The 16,019-nt window shown below is 33.8% G+C and overlaps 1 pseudogene; it reads right to left on the reverse strand.

Annotated features, from left to right (window-relative positions):
- Positions 1 to 4,814: 4,814 nt before the first annotated feature.
- On the reverse strand, positions 4,815 to 5,695 carry LOC109459736 (transmembrane protein 218; annotated as a pseudogene).
- Between the last annotated feature and the right edge of the window lie 10,324 nt (positions 5,696 to 16,019).

Below are 16,019 nucleotides of genomic sequence, written 5' to 3' on the forward strand. Positions count from 1 at the left end.
CTTTTCATGTGTTTACTTTCTATTCAATAGAAATAAATAAGAATTCTTGTTGTTGACTAGTTTTATTACAGAGATTGACTTGTCTAAATTGTAAATATTTATATTTTATGAATGTTAGTGCTTGTAAAATAAATTTTAATAGTTGTGGGATATCATAAATCATGGAAAATGCATTAAATAGTGACAGTTTATAGATGTAAACAGTGTTACTTACTTCAAATATAAATGAACTTGAGATTATTGTTTTCAGATGTTAGCACCTTAAATTGAATTATTTTCTCATAGACATTATTAAAAACCCCAAAGTGATTTATTATATTTAAAACAGCTGCTCTCTCCTGTATTCTTTCTACATTGGCAAAAATAAAAGGTCTTTAGGAAGTTTCAAAACCTAATCATGGGTTTATGTTTGTTTAAGTGCTAACTTGTTTTTCAATAGCCTCTTTCTGCAAAAAGCTGACAGCATAGATGAGTGGAGAAATAGATATAAAGTTAAGGACAGTCCAATATCTTAAGAGCCTTAAAAGGAGTATGTTTAACATTCAATGGTTGTATGTTAAGGGCGTATCTAATTTTGCCCTATTTTTTCTGAATTCAGGGTAATATCCTTTTATTTACTACTCATAAACATCTTTAGTGAAGGGAGCTGATGGCTCGCTATAGGTTTGCAAATGAGGATGTTTATTTAAAAATATGAAAACAATTTGCGTCATTAGCAAAGCTCCTTTACTCCCCTTTCTTTCTTTCCATAGCTGAGTAACTCAACTGCATCGGTAGGTATATATTCTCTCTAGTGTAGATAATGACCAGAAAAACTTAGCCTCAGCCTCATGTGTTTTACAACCAATATTTATCCATTTTTCCAACATCTGACTCTGATGAGGTAAACCAATTTTAATAACACATCTCCTACTTTTTTCTCTAGACCCAGTCGCCCACGATGAATTTATTCCTGTAATTGAATTGGATTTGCATTCATTCACTCTTTTGACTAAAATGCACAATACCAAGTAATTCTCAGGATCGTGCCTAATGCTTGATTTTTTTACTTCATACTTTCGCACTTCATACTACAGTGAACTGCTGGCTCGTTACACTGCTGTGATACCATCTAGGTTTATACAAAGAGTCTCAATGGTAGCCTCCTTTGGAGGTAGTTCCCATACACATTCCTCAGCAAAGACTTCTGTACTCTCCCAGAAACTCCTGAACTATACTATCTGCTTGCCTCAAGATCACATTCATAGAGTGCCTGTCCCAGAATCCCCACTGTGATGTGCTGCTAACTCTTTGAGATGTTTTGTTGCTTTGTTTGACTTTCTATCACAGATGATGTATCTAAATATCGACTGGAGACTGTGGTAAACATTAGACAATACACTTATTGTCCACATTAAGTATTTACTCTCCTAAGTGTTTCAATCTATCATTCCTACGGTTAGAAGTTCTGTGAAATTAACATATCCTTAAAACGAATCTTACTGCAGATAACAGGTTAACCCGCGTCACATCAGAAGATAAAATGATAGGATTTGAGTTAAAAACAAAGGACAATGCATTAATAATAAACACCCCCTTTTAAAAGCATGTTTTATAAGGTGTCCTACGTTCTTAACAAATATTTTATTTATGTACCTCAATTATTCTTTTATAATACAGATAAATTTTTGAAGTGGAATCATTGTACGCAGACAAGAAACACAGTCTTTTGCATGCAATACCAATAATTATAATTATGGAATAAATTACTTTCAAAAGCCAATTAAATTTTATTACCCTACATGCATGACACTGGCTGTTAGGAAGCAGATGGAAAATGTATGTGTGTTGGAATAGAACTGGTTTTCTTGTTATGAATCTTAAAGCTGGATACCTTTCAATCTCTACTTTTTTTCTAATAATGTACAGATTCTTTTCAGTTTTCTACAACAGTCCATCATATTATCTTGGAAAAATTAAGTTCCTTTCCATCTCTTCCAACCTTTATGGCATTATTTATTTTTTTCTGTTGCTTATTTTATTATGTTAATTAGGAATACCAGTGCAATGTTGAAGATAAGCATTGATTGTGGGGATCCTTGTATTTTTTTCTGATTTTGAAAGAATTTTCCCAATTTTTCAAGATTGATATTATGCAATAAGAGTTTTGCAGGTAGTCTTCATCATGCTACAGAAATTCTTTGTTTCCTTGTTTTATAGGATTTTAAAAAAATTATGAAGGCACATCAGACTTTGACAACACATATTCTGAATCTATCGTTTGTGCTCTTTATTGTCTTTACTCTGTTAATGTATTGAATGGCATTTATAGATTTTGTTTGTTCACTTTCCCTTGCCCATTCCTAGGGTAAAATCAGCTTTTTAATGTGGAATTACGTATTACTTATACAGCTGAATCAAGCATTAATAGGTTGTTAAAGATATTAGGAGCTTTGTTGAGGAAGAAATTGACTGTAGTATTCCTGTCTGATAAAGTTTCTAGGTCTTTTTGGTACGAAGGCAGTTGGGCTCCAGTGAACGAGATGGAGAGTACTCCCTCTTACACATTATCTTAAAAGCTTTGAATACCATTGGAATGACATATTGCAGGAACATCTTATAGGAGGTGACTTTAACAGTAACTGGGGTCTTGTGTTTTCCTGAGAGTTTCCTAATGAATATCTGTGATTCAGATGCAAGTTACTTTTTTTAAAGAAAATTTGGTATTTCATCAAAACCTTCAATATATTAGTGGAATAGTTGTTTTCATATGCAGCTCTCTTTGTTATATTATTACTGATATTATTTTATTTGCATCTTTTCCTTTTTTTTCTTGCTTGATCTCACCACAGATTTTTCTCTCTCATTTATTCGAAGAATAAACTTTGCATTTATTCTTTTTCTCTCTATTATGTTTGTTTTCTATTTCTTTGCTTTCTAATCTTATCTGCATTAACTTCTTTGTTTTTTTGTTTTTGTGGGCTTAATTATTTTCAGTGTCTGCAAATACATCATTCAGTATACTAATTCTTTGGTAAAAAAATTAAATTAAAATACTTTTTATTTCTAGAAATTCTATTAGCTTAAATTTGTCTTTTTATATATAATAATTCTTGTCAATTGGTAAATTTTGTGATTGTATTATATATTTTATTTAAATTTATTTAATTAAATTAATTATATGTTTCATTTAAATTATTGCTTTTTCAGGTATTTAAGACCTCATGAATTAACCTTTATTAGACGGACCATATATTTATTCCCTTTAAATGTAAACATCTTAATAAGCACATGCTACAGTCTGTCAGGATCATTTTGGATTATTTAGTACTTTCATCCATAGTACTAACATATTTGATATCTACATTTTGATGAAAATGTCCTTTAAATTACTGACAAAAATAAAAAAGTATAAAAGCTAAGGAAAGACCTATGGCAATACTAAAGATGTGTGGAATAACATTAATTCCTTCTTATTTTTTATGTTGGCCATTCAACCCATTAACATTACAAATAAGCTTCTCTTCATATGTTACCTCAAAAATATTTAGAGTTGATACTGAAGTACTATTGTTCCAGAACATGTCTGTGTGAGTGGTTTATGTATGTGTGCATGGGGAGGGTGAGAGTGTTAATAAATGTTCAGTTGTTTTTTGGAAACCAGAGGAGCTACCATGTTTCCCTGAAAATAAGACCTAGCCGGACCATCAGTTCTAATGCATCATTTGGAGTAAAAATTAATATAAGACCTGGTATTATATTATATTATATTATATTATATTATATTATATTATATTGTATTATATTGAAGATCCAGTCTTATTTTACTATATTAATTTTTGCTCCAAAAGACGCATTAGAGCTGATGGTCCGGCTAGGTTTTATTTTCGGGAAAACACAGTATTTAACACCCACTTTGTTTTTTACAATTACATATTAGAAAGGAAGTCAATAGTTCACAATTTCTTATTTCATCTAGTCATTTTATAACATTTCAAGGATGTTTTTAAAGCATCACTTTTCTTCAAAAGTATCATTTTTAAAGGAAAAACAAATAGTATATTTCTTTACATATATCCCATTCATTCTTTCATTTTGTCTCTACTCGATTATGTTAAGAATACATCTATTACTACTAGTGAAACAACAACTTTCTTAGTGCTAAATTTACTTCTGTAACATTGTTATCAAATTTCCCCAAGATTGACTGTATTTACATATGCATTTCAAAATACAACTTTGACTAATTTAAATGGAGCAGCAGAACAGTGCACTAACCTACATTAAACTGACATTACATAGCAATGGGGACAGCAAGGACTAATAGTATGTGCCTCTCATCCACAGAAGGCCTGACCGAATGGCCAAAAGCACTTCAATTCTATGTTATTGTTCTTTATTACATCTGCTCAGTATATGTGTCCGAGGTGATTATTTCTGCTCTCAAAAGAGAAGGGGACTTTTAATATGGGTTATGGGTAACTTGGGTTTTCATATCATTTCATTCTAATGGGACATTCCTTTTAGGGTTTGTAAAATCAACTCTTCAGTGGTATTATTTCTTCTTTGATTTTTTTTTTTTTTGGTTGGTATGCATAGCTTTATTAGAGCAGAGGGCAGTGACATCACCACCTGTAGTGACTTCTGTGGCATGATATGCACAGAATGGTCGATAACCAATACCTCCGTAAGGCTTCTAAATCATCACATTAAAATAACCTTTTGAGTGTTGAGTGCCTGTCCTTCCCAAACGAGCCCAACCTCATGACTAAGAATTTTATGTATTATCAAAAGGATCTTTTTTTTTTTCCATTTGCTGGATAGCAGAAGCCAAGTGCATCTTTTCCCCAAATCCACTTACTGGTGTCTTGATTGAAAATCTACTCTGAGCAGATTACCGTTACTATTTCCCTTACAAAACAGATGGAGAACCCAAGGGACAGGTGTTAAGAAGACAGCAATATCCCTCTCAAGTTGGTGAGATCTGTCTCCAAAGAGACAATTCTGCAGCCCGGTGTCTGGAAACCAGGACTCAAGAGATTCGTCTCAGTGATGGCTGGATATTCACCTGATCTCCAGGCATGAAGGCTGTCTAAACAAGGCTCCGAACAGCGTCTTGCTGCTCACCAGTGACACCAAGCGACGGAGAGAACCGGGTCTTGGTTTTCACCAGTAGGGCTCAGCAGGACCTCAGTGGTCTGGCATAGACTGGCTCCAGAGTATGATGAGTTAGAACCAAGAAGAGAGCCCCGAGGAAGACAGCCGTGAGGAAGGCCAGCAGAACCTAGCGGCCAATGAAAAGGGCATCCACAATCTTCACTTCGACCTCTGGGGCTGGGCTTTCACTGGCTCGGGGGAAGAGCAGCAGAACCGACGTGATGATTAGAGCACCGAGGAACACAAACAGGACAGAGAACCTGGCTACCCCGGCGGCTCTGGACAACAGCACGCACAGCAGGGCTAAGAGGAACACACCGGCCCCTACTCCGAGCACAGTGCCAGCCATCATCCAGTATAAAGGTGGATTTCATGTAGAGTCACCTGGCCCTAGTGCAGCTGTGGTGAGGGATAGATATCTCACCCACCCAGGATTTTCACAGACTCAAGCCCATGAAGGCAGCAGAAAACAGTGGGTTAGAAGAGTGAAGTGACTTCTGGGGAATTCCTTTTCATTTTCCTTTACAGCTGATCCCAACACCTCGCAGTTCTGCGGGTTCCAGCCCACGGGGTTTTTCCTTCTTTGAATTATTGTTTCCTATTCTTACATAGGATACTCAATATAATTATTTATGTTATTCTCTGTCTTAGATGTGCTTCTATAAAAAAGGGATTGCACAATGATTGCTTTTGTGACAAAAACTGAGGACGAGAAATGGCAGCAACCCAGATTAATAAGGTTTAATTTAGGTGGTCTTTCATACCTTAAGAAGATCTTTGTGCTAAAGCTGTAAGGGGGCTGTTTAACAGAGAAATATTTTTATTTTATATATGTATATATCAGAGGACGTGAGGCTTAGGTAAAATAGATCCTGAAGGCAAGTAAAATTGGTGAGCAGATATTATTCTGTATATTATGTTATACAACAGAGACCAGATGATGAAGATTTAAAATGTCTAAATATATATTCTTTCAGATAGTGATAGAATGGCAGCAACAGAAACAGAATGAACAGCTAGTGTGAATGACAATAACACACACACACAAGCACACACGCATACACACACGCGCGCACACACATCCAAACCCTCAAAAGTAAAGCACATTTTGGTACATAAAGCTCTTAGATGCCATGACACAATGTCAGATATCAGAAAACCGGGAGAGAACAATACTACTCCCTCCAAGGGATCCAAGATAGTAAGGACAGTAATTGGGTAGGTCACTCACTGTTGGTAAGTCATAGAATCAAGTTCACGTGACTCTATTAATGAGTGTAAGCAGGGAGTAGAATTTTTGTTAAATAAATGCTATGCATTGTTTAGCAAGCCACATGTAGTAGAAACTAGGAAAGACATAGAAAAATATAAAATGTGTATACATATTTGTAAAAATAAGCAAAATTTCATATGACTACCCATTTATACACTACCTGTTTGTTACCAACTAGCTTCTTTTATCTTGTCCTTAAAATTATGTTTTTAAGACACATTTATGTTGATATGAATAGTTCTAGTTTATTCACAATTGTTCAAGATATAGACATAGTAAAATGTAAAGGAGATAATATAAAAAATGCAAGGGAGTAATAAATACAAATTCAGAATTTCAACTACCGCTATGTGGAAGAGGAATACAATCAATGATGGAGGATTTTACTCTAAGTTTTATTTAATAGTGGATATAGAGTATTTTTATATTTTTATGCATTTTTGTACATCTGAAATATTTTGACATCAATTTAAACTTTCTCCAAAATGTTCAACAGCATAACTAATAGATTAGTGCTGATGGTGTAGATATCATAGTTCCTGGAGGATACAAATGGAGCAGGCATAATACCGTCAGGTAAACTGTGAGAAGGATCTGATGTTACAACTGGGGGCACTGAGGCATACCTGCTTTGCAGCTCTACTCACATTGAGCCTTTCTTTCCCTTCCATCTTGGTCAGAGCCAAAACCTCTTTCCACTATGAAACAAAAGTTCTTCAACTGAGAAGGCTCAACATTCATAGATCTTAAATAAATGTTAGTATTGTATACATCCTGGTAATTCTTACACTGAAACTACTTTCACAGCCCTCTCACAGGTTTTCAAGTGTAGTAGTATGTATATTGTAGACAGTGCTTGCAAATATAAAGATGTGTGTATGGGTGTGTGTGTGTGTGTGTGTGTGTGTGTGTGTGAATACACACTTCCGTTCAATTCCGTGCATGTTTGATTTATATATCATTCTGAATTATCTACTATTACCACTTTTTTACCCAATTTCTCTAGTAAATAGAGGCCCAGAATAGCATGTTACTATGTTGTATTGTCCTTGTGAGGACAAACAATTATGAGGTAGCGTTGATATTGGAATATACTATAATTATGTTTACACAATTGGCAGTCCATAAGGACCATTCAGCATGTGGTGGAATTGGCGCTTAACATTAATCACATCAAGGTTTAAGTTCCTCCATTATCTGTGTTGTTTTGGAAACTTCTATTAAGTCTCTTGGTCTTTATTTTATGATCAGTTCTTATCAGTAAAGATGATTGAAAGAAAAATAATAGAGCTGGTAGGAGATACAAAGATTTACTTTAACATGATATTGTGGCCGAATTCTTCATTTCCCCTATTTTTCCTACTTATATAGTTATTGAATTGAAAATCATATACTTTATTTACAATAATATGATTTTTGGTTACAATCAAATGCAGTATTAACTTCCAAATTTTGACCTCCAAAGTGAACAGTGCATGTCTTTTGATTGTAAAATGTATTATTGAAGGAAACACAAGCGCTCCCTTTGATGTTTGAGATACAACATTTAAATGACTTTTCCATTAGCCAATTTGCAGTTATGTAAACAGTCAGGTTAGTCAGATAAAAGCTACACTGTAGATTAGCACTGACTTTACTAAAACCCAGCCTAAATGGGAGAAGCAATGAGAAATTAAGTATGGAAACCTTAGAGAAAAAAGTCATCAGTCCAGAAACTACCTAAACTTTAGTCTAAATCATCAAACATGTATTTGCTGCCTCCATAATATTACATGTGCATGTGTCCAAATGTTCTGGATGCTTAGTACTTCAAATGCTTCTGGAAAAAAAAATCACTTAATTGAAAATCAGCAAGAGATTTACCATCTGTTTGCAGAGCAGCGATGTGAAGGCCCAAGTGCTGGCCTGTGGTACGTGTCCAAAACTCTAACCGACGTGCACGAGGCACATATGCTTGCAAATGTGGTTTTAAAATCAGAAGCCAATTAGTGTGTTCAACGTCTCCAAACCCAGTCTGGATATGCATAACTTAAAATAAAGAAGCTGCAGACTCAAAGGCTTAAAAAAAATGATAACTTAAGATGGAAACTGGCACCTGTTCTTACCAATAATAAGCACATCTACAATTTTTATGGATCAGATGTTTCTTTAAAGCATGAGCCATGAGTTAGATATGGTTTGGTTTGGTTTGGTTTGTTTGTTTGTTTGTTTGTTTGTTTGTGTTTCCTAATTATAAGACTTTATTCTAGTTCCTTGGCTTCTCTAAGCACTACTTTGTTTATCCCTATCTAGAGTTGTTGAAAGGACTGAACTTACTTTACTTATGTAAAGTACTGAGCTTTTCTCAGCACATATTACATACTCAGTGAAAGATCACTATTATTTTATATTTTTGATGTTATTACTCATCTGGTCTAGGCCATGTGTCATGTCATTTGGCAAAAGTAATAAACTAATAGTTAAAATTCAGTGAAATTCAAATCTCTGGTAGGCCCCCAGCTAAGTACTTAATTTTCATTAACTCATTTAAGTCCAGGAACCACCTAATGAAGTTCGCATCGTTAGACTACCCATCTCAGAGATGAAGAAATTGAGCTTTAGAGATCATCATCAAATTGTTCAGGATCCTGCAGCTGTAGGCCCTGAAGCTGCCATTGAGTCCTGAGTCTAGAAGACCCCAGGGTTTGTCCTCAAAAATATTGACTATCCTGCCATACAAGCAGAATTTCACTTTAAGAAATTGAATCATTGACAAGATCAGTGCTAAACTGATGAGTTCTTCCCTTGGTGGGAATGTAAATGTGCATAGGTTTTAAAATTTTCACTAAACTCTCTTTTCTTTTCATCTTGTTTTTCTCTCTGCTTTCCATTTCCCCAGTTGTTAGGTTTAGTACAAGTACTTCTCCTATAATCTCAAGAACCCAGAGCTAGTGCCAGACCCAAATGGACCCAGAATGCAACCTGTACTTCTCCTTTGAGACTGCCTGTCTTTCTTTTACTGCCCTTAACCCTGCATGTAACTGCAAATTAGACTTAGCTTTCAGCTCCTAGCTTCCTTTAGAAAACAGAAAACATTTACTTATCCAATGTGTACTTCTCCATACAAGACAAGAATAAAATTGAACTTGAAGTGTGATGGAATGAAAACAGTTATCACAGAGAGGCTTTTAGTAGGAAATTACACACACACACACACACACACACACACAGGGTGATCCATGTATACGGAGGGTGCCAAAACAATGTATACACATGGCTTGTATCCAACTTTTGTTATTGGTATATATTATTACAATTTTAATACATTTTTTCCTTTCTTAAAATGTGTATGCATTGTTTTGGCACCCTCTGTATACATGGATCAAATTTTAATATAGTGAGTAAAACTAAAATCAATAGATATTAAATATTCCGTACAAATGTGTGAATATTCTATTCCATATGCCCTATCTCAAAGCTACAATAAAAAATTGTTTAGATTGTTAAAGTTCAAATCCATCTATCATTATGTATTATATTCCCCTGGAATAAAAATACTTCTTAAGATATAAACATTTGAAATAAATAAATTAATGGCATTCTCTTTGACATTATGCTTATGTTTTTAATTTATACTTGAAAGTTTGAAAACAGAGAAATAAATTATGTGGCTGCCTCACACTAGTGTGAAAACTCCTCTGACACTGTAAAAATAACAACGGCAGTAAGTTACTTAAATAATTTGTGGTATTTGAGAAAAGCTCATTAGCACCTTGTAAATTTTCATGTTATAACTTCATTTCCAGAAGAGCTATCATAGCACGAAAACAAATCCCATGTGCCATTCATAACTGAAAGATTCACAGACTGATTTTGAATGGAAGACACTCCATAGTAAGGAATAAATTCTCAACTTAGTAGGTATGGCTAAAACATTAACAGCAGGTATACTAGTAGAAGTTATTCTTTCCTTTTCTTTCTTTTACTTTGTGCATCCATTGGTACAGATTAGCTCTATACTACAGTTTCTGCAATTTAGGAGATAATTCTATTGGGAATCAAGTCAGATTACTTTATGGTTTGGGATCACTTCCCTTTAAAAGTACAATACATTATTTTCCTGCAAATATGGATTTTGTTAGTTTATTCTTTGATAGAACTACTAAAATCTTTTCAGGATTCAATATGTGCCATAGTGTTCTTATTTACAATCCATTCGATAAATAAGCTTATGAGGATGAGAGAGAATCTGTTCTATTCATGTAACTGTGTTCTGCCTTACTAACTACAGGCAGAGTGGGACTTGGGCCATGGGAGTTACAATCCACGGCTGACACCAAGAGATGATGTACCCCGTTCTAAAAAAGTCCCTTAGGGATTACTAAAGAGACAATAGAATTTATCCCAACTGTGACCACCATTCCCCCACAAGTCCAGTTCTCCAGTTCTCACAGCCAAACTTCATGGCAAGATGACTGGGGAGGAAGAAAGGGACTCAGAGCTCAGAAGCACTGCCATCCTTGTAAGCCTTTTTGGGGAAGCACTTCAAAAGGCAACTCCCATGCAGGTGAGGGGGCCTCAGAAGCGTAATTCATCAATAGAGGTATTGGACTCTCACTTCCCTGCTGGAAGTTCGCTGAACTGCAGAATCTTCAGGGCAACCCTTCCGTCACTTTCACTGCGGAGAACAGCTTGGTGAGAGAAATCTTGAAAGAGCATAGCATGCGTCTGTGGGATTTGAGTGTATATGCGGAAAACAGAGACATATGATTTCTAATCCACTTCAGGGGAATTTTAGTTGCAAAAATGATAAGTAACACAATAAAGTCTCTAAAAAAGTAGATAGCAGAATATCAACTTGACATTCAATTAGCGATTCCTAGATAGAACTTAACAAGAACTCCCTCATTTCAGGCTTTTATGGATATGTATGAAATAAAACTCTTTACTTCCTTAACCTGAGCAAGGTGTGCTTAGCAGTTAGCTACAATTTGAGAGTGTTCCCTCACCTACATAGAGGATGTGAAGACAGGGGCTGCCGGAAAACTGAGGGGCTTTTACTAAGAAAACTCATCATGCTAACAGTAGAAAAACATTTCTAAATATGTGACAGTATGCATTAAGGCAACATACATTAATTATTTTGTATTATGTGTGTGATTGTGTGTGTGTGTGTGTGTGTGACATTTCTGACCCCAACATACCTCTCGAGGGTCATCATTCAATTACAATCAATACTGAATTTCTCATGATTACCTTATCAGATGTGACATGTTACTGATCCCATTTATTTTCATAGCCCGCTCTTCTCCACCTGCTCAACTTTTTTTCATTCAACACTTTCTAGATCCAATAGCACCTCCTTTACGAATTTTCCCTCATTCACCAAAACAGACCTGATCCCAGTGTCTGAGCTTCCTTAGCATTTTGTTCATGCCTCTGTTAATGAAAGTAACATATTATTATATTTACCTGTTAAAACATTACATTATGCATTAGAATGTTAGCGCTTTAGGAATGAGAGTATTGTCTTTTAATCTTATACCACTAGTTCCCCAAAATACTTTTTTAAAAAGTAGACATCTGATTGGTGAAAGTTTTCCTTTGTGTGATGGGACATTTCAAGTCATCATACTCAGCAGTTCTTACAATATTCTTCTAAGGAAGATATGTTTACCATCTTCAGCACACAGAAACCGAGACCCAGAGGAATTGTGACATACTCGTAATCACAAAACTAGTAGTAGTGAATTCAGTATGTCTAATCTAGAGCCCATTTTTGTTATAAAAGAGAAGGTATAGCTGCATATCAGCACCATATCGGCCAATGTTTTCATTGTTATTAACAGTTATTTAATGTTTAATACCTATAACAGTTGCCTCATGTCTTTTAAGGTTTCACGTTATCTGAGTCTCAAAACAAGTTATGAAATAAATTCTACCCCATTATGTAGACGAAGAAACTGAAAAAGAGATTTAGAAATGTGCATACACCATCTAATCCATTAGGTCTAGGAAATACCTAAAGGCAAAGATAAACAAAAAATCTCATTTTCTAGTGTACCCCCGTTATTTTATTAATGCCTTAGGAATAACTATAGTAATGCAAATATTTGTGCTGTGTTTTTTGTGTCATTTAAATAAATATCACATCGATATTTTCACAGTATACTGAAAATATATTAGTCAATGTTCATCAAATTGATTTTGTTCCTAACCCCTGAAAATATAATACTAGAAAAAATTTTCACCTTCATTTTCTGTACAAGTAAATGCAAGTTTAGCAGCATGAACTGAATCACATAAAAATAAGTGCTCTAATTGAAAATGGAAATAATTTTATTATTTCTATTCATTAATGAAAATAAGAATATAAATGTCAAGTATCAAAGGTAAGTGTAATGAAACATGAGGGAGATTAGAAATAGTCTATGGTTCTAATTTTGGAACCACAGACTTGTCTTAGGAAACAAATATTCCATTACAAATATATTTTCAAAAAAACATTTATATAATGTAATATTATTATTCTAATACTGTCAACTAAATATGGCTTTTGGCATATTGGAAGCTGTGTCAAGAAATGAAAGTTACCCATTTTAATTGAAACTTTAAGATTTAAGAAGGCAAAACAATTTCAGTATTCCTTTAAAATAAAATAGATATTGAAATTCAGCTCAAATATATTAATTAGAGCTAAGGAATTAATTAGAGCTAATTAATTAAAGCTAAAGAACATTTTGTTGTTCATTGAGAGGTATTCTGGCAAAATAACAGAATCCAGTTCTAAGGACTCAAAAGAAGTCTTATGTTTTCCTATAGAAAAAATTCATTCATGCGAAAGCACACAAGCACAGATACACGTGTACAAATATGTTCCAGAGAAATAACAGGTGGTAAATTTTAAACTTATTTAATTCAGAAATAGAAAATATGTTATTCATACCGGGAAAATAACATTGCTGTTTTGTGTTGAGAGCAGAATTTAGGAGCTACAGGTATCTTTTCTATGTATTGGGAGTGCCAAAAAATGTATACAAGTGGGCACTTTAGTCAACATTACTCAAGCAGTAGTTCTCCATAATCTGAAGTGTCTGGACACCGATGGTTACCACTTTGAGCCCCTCTTGTAATTGCAGAAGTCAAACGTGACTTGTATTCATGTTTTGATATCAGTTTATGTTATTACAATTTTAATACTGTTTTCCGTTCTTAAAATGTGTATGCATTTTTTTGGCACCCTCTGTGTGTGTGTGTGTGTGTGTGTGTGTGTGTGTGTGTGTGGTGAATTCAGAATGACATTTTCTTCTACATTCTGAGAAGGAGATGCCACATAGGAGATATATTTTCCCCGAAGAAGTTAGTCAAAAGGGTTCTGTTGCTGGGTTCAACTGCTATAGTTTGGTTTACTAACAAAATTGAGAAAAATAAATGAAGGAATACTTTTCTTTCCACATTTAGAAAGGTCTGATCCAAGTGTTCTTCTGTATTGTCAGGACATATAGATAGCAATAAATAATAAAAGACTATATTTTCTATCAATGCAACACAGCTATTATATGAATTTCTGACAATAACCATTCCATGCAACCAATTAGGCATTTTTTTCCTTACTCAACTAGCAATTCTTTCTGTACAGACATCATGGGAAAACTAATTCTATTCATGATGTCAACAAGTTCTTGTTTTTCTTTACAATTTCTTAGCTCAAGTACACATTGAGTAGGATAGACACTTAAAGAAAAATATAGTGAAACAGCTCTTAGTGAAAGAATCAAACACATTGAGAGATGGAGAGCACAATTATATTCATGTATATTTAGAAGGAAACAAAATTGGCGTGGGGAGCCTTCCAATTCAGTCTAGTTTTTATATGATCTGTTTTGGAAGTCCTAAAAGTCCCAACACTGATCAATATTTAATTTGGAATGCATAATTATTACTTTGTTCAATCTTTTTATGTAGGTACTATTTACCCATCATTCAAATTTTAAAAAAAGGAAAATTATAATGTAGAAATGTAGCATGATATAGAATGTAGATTTTAGATTTAAAAATAAAACAAACATTTATATACAATTATATATCCTGATCTTAATCATATCTCCAGAAGCTTTCTTATCATAACAAATATTGTTTAAAAACCTTATTTTAATGGCTTAGCAATAATTATAATAATGAAAATAACTAGCATTTAATGACTTCATTTACTGTAAGACTGAGTGTTTTATAAACACTATTCTTGTACAGAAGTGTCTTTAGATATATAATTGACATAACATCATATTAGTTCCAAGTGTACAACATCCTGACTTGATATTTGTATACATTGAAAAATTATTACCACAATATGCCGTCCCCATATATATGGTAGTTACTGTTTTTCTTATGATGAGAACTTTTAAGATTGACTCCCTCAGCAACTTTCAGAAATACAACACAGTGTCATTATCATCACCATGCTGTACATTACCTCCCCATGATAAAAGTTTTTATGAGATATCAGCATCCCCTAGTTGGGAGGCAGCATTGCAGAACTGTTGGGAGCCTTTATCACTTGAGCCAAAGAGCTATACTTCCAAGTCAGGTTAATTAACCTCTCTTGAATAGAGGGTTGTGTGACTATTAAATGAGTTAATACATTTAAATCACTTAGAAGAGTACTGAGGACATAGTAATTACTAAAAGTAATTATGATTCTTTGTTTTCACCACAATGAATAACGCACACCCATGTTTAATGAAATAAATACTTTAGTACATATTTTATGTATACTTTATATAAAGTACTGAAAGTGAAATCACAGGAGCACATATTTTGAATATTTTAATGGATTTTGATTTGTACTGCCAAAGTACTTCCCCAAATGTCTGCTCTAGTAATTTTTGTTTAGTGTAGAGAAGGTGTACTGGAATGTTCTCGTATCAGAATTATTAGACTTTCTATAATTTCAAGTTTGAAAACCAATAGTTTAAAGATATTTTATTGGCATTTTTTTTGGTTCTACTAATATTTCTAGTGAAGTTCTAGTAAATTGCTCATCAATTTGAATAAATATTTCACATCTTAAGGCAAATTACACTCTGTTGGTTTATTATAATTATTTACATTTTGTATTTGACTTATACTTTATGTGTAGAGTGGCTAACAAAATTTTTATTTTTTCTGTAGTCAAATGTATTAACATTTCCATTATGATTTCTTATTTTAATTTTATGCTTGGAAATTAAATTTTCATACATACCATAAAATATACTATGTAAGTATAGTAAAAATAAATTATATAATATGTTGTATACACACATGTAATATATTTTGTACATAATTTTCACTGACTCCATCCCAACAATATCACTTAGGTACTTATATTATCTGCAGTATTCTGCAATATTGAATACCAACATATGAGTATTAGAAGTAAAATAAGCTCCAAAATTATATAGTCTCATATAAAATGGGGAAATGCAAAAGATCTAACTTTAGCAAATAGGAGCCTATACCACCTCAAACAAAAAAAGCAGGTTATCTCTGAAAGCATTATAATTTTTAAGGGTGTGTTTTTTTTTGGGGGGGTTGTTTTTTTTTGCCAAAACATACCGTATTCTACTTAGATTAATCCAGTGAGAATTGC

This window comes from Rhinolophus sinicus, linkage group LG07, assembly GCF_036562045.2.
Source record: "Rhinolophus sinicus isolate RSC01 linkage group LG07, ASM3656204v1, whole genome shotgun sequence".
In the NCBI taxonomy this organism is placed as follows: Eukaryota; Metazoa; Chordata; class Mammalia; order Chiroptera; family Rhinolophidae; genus Rhinolophus; species Rhinolophus sinicus.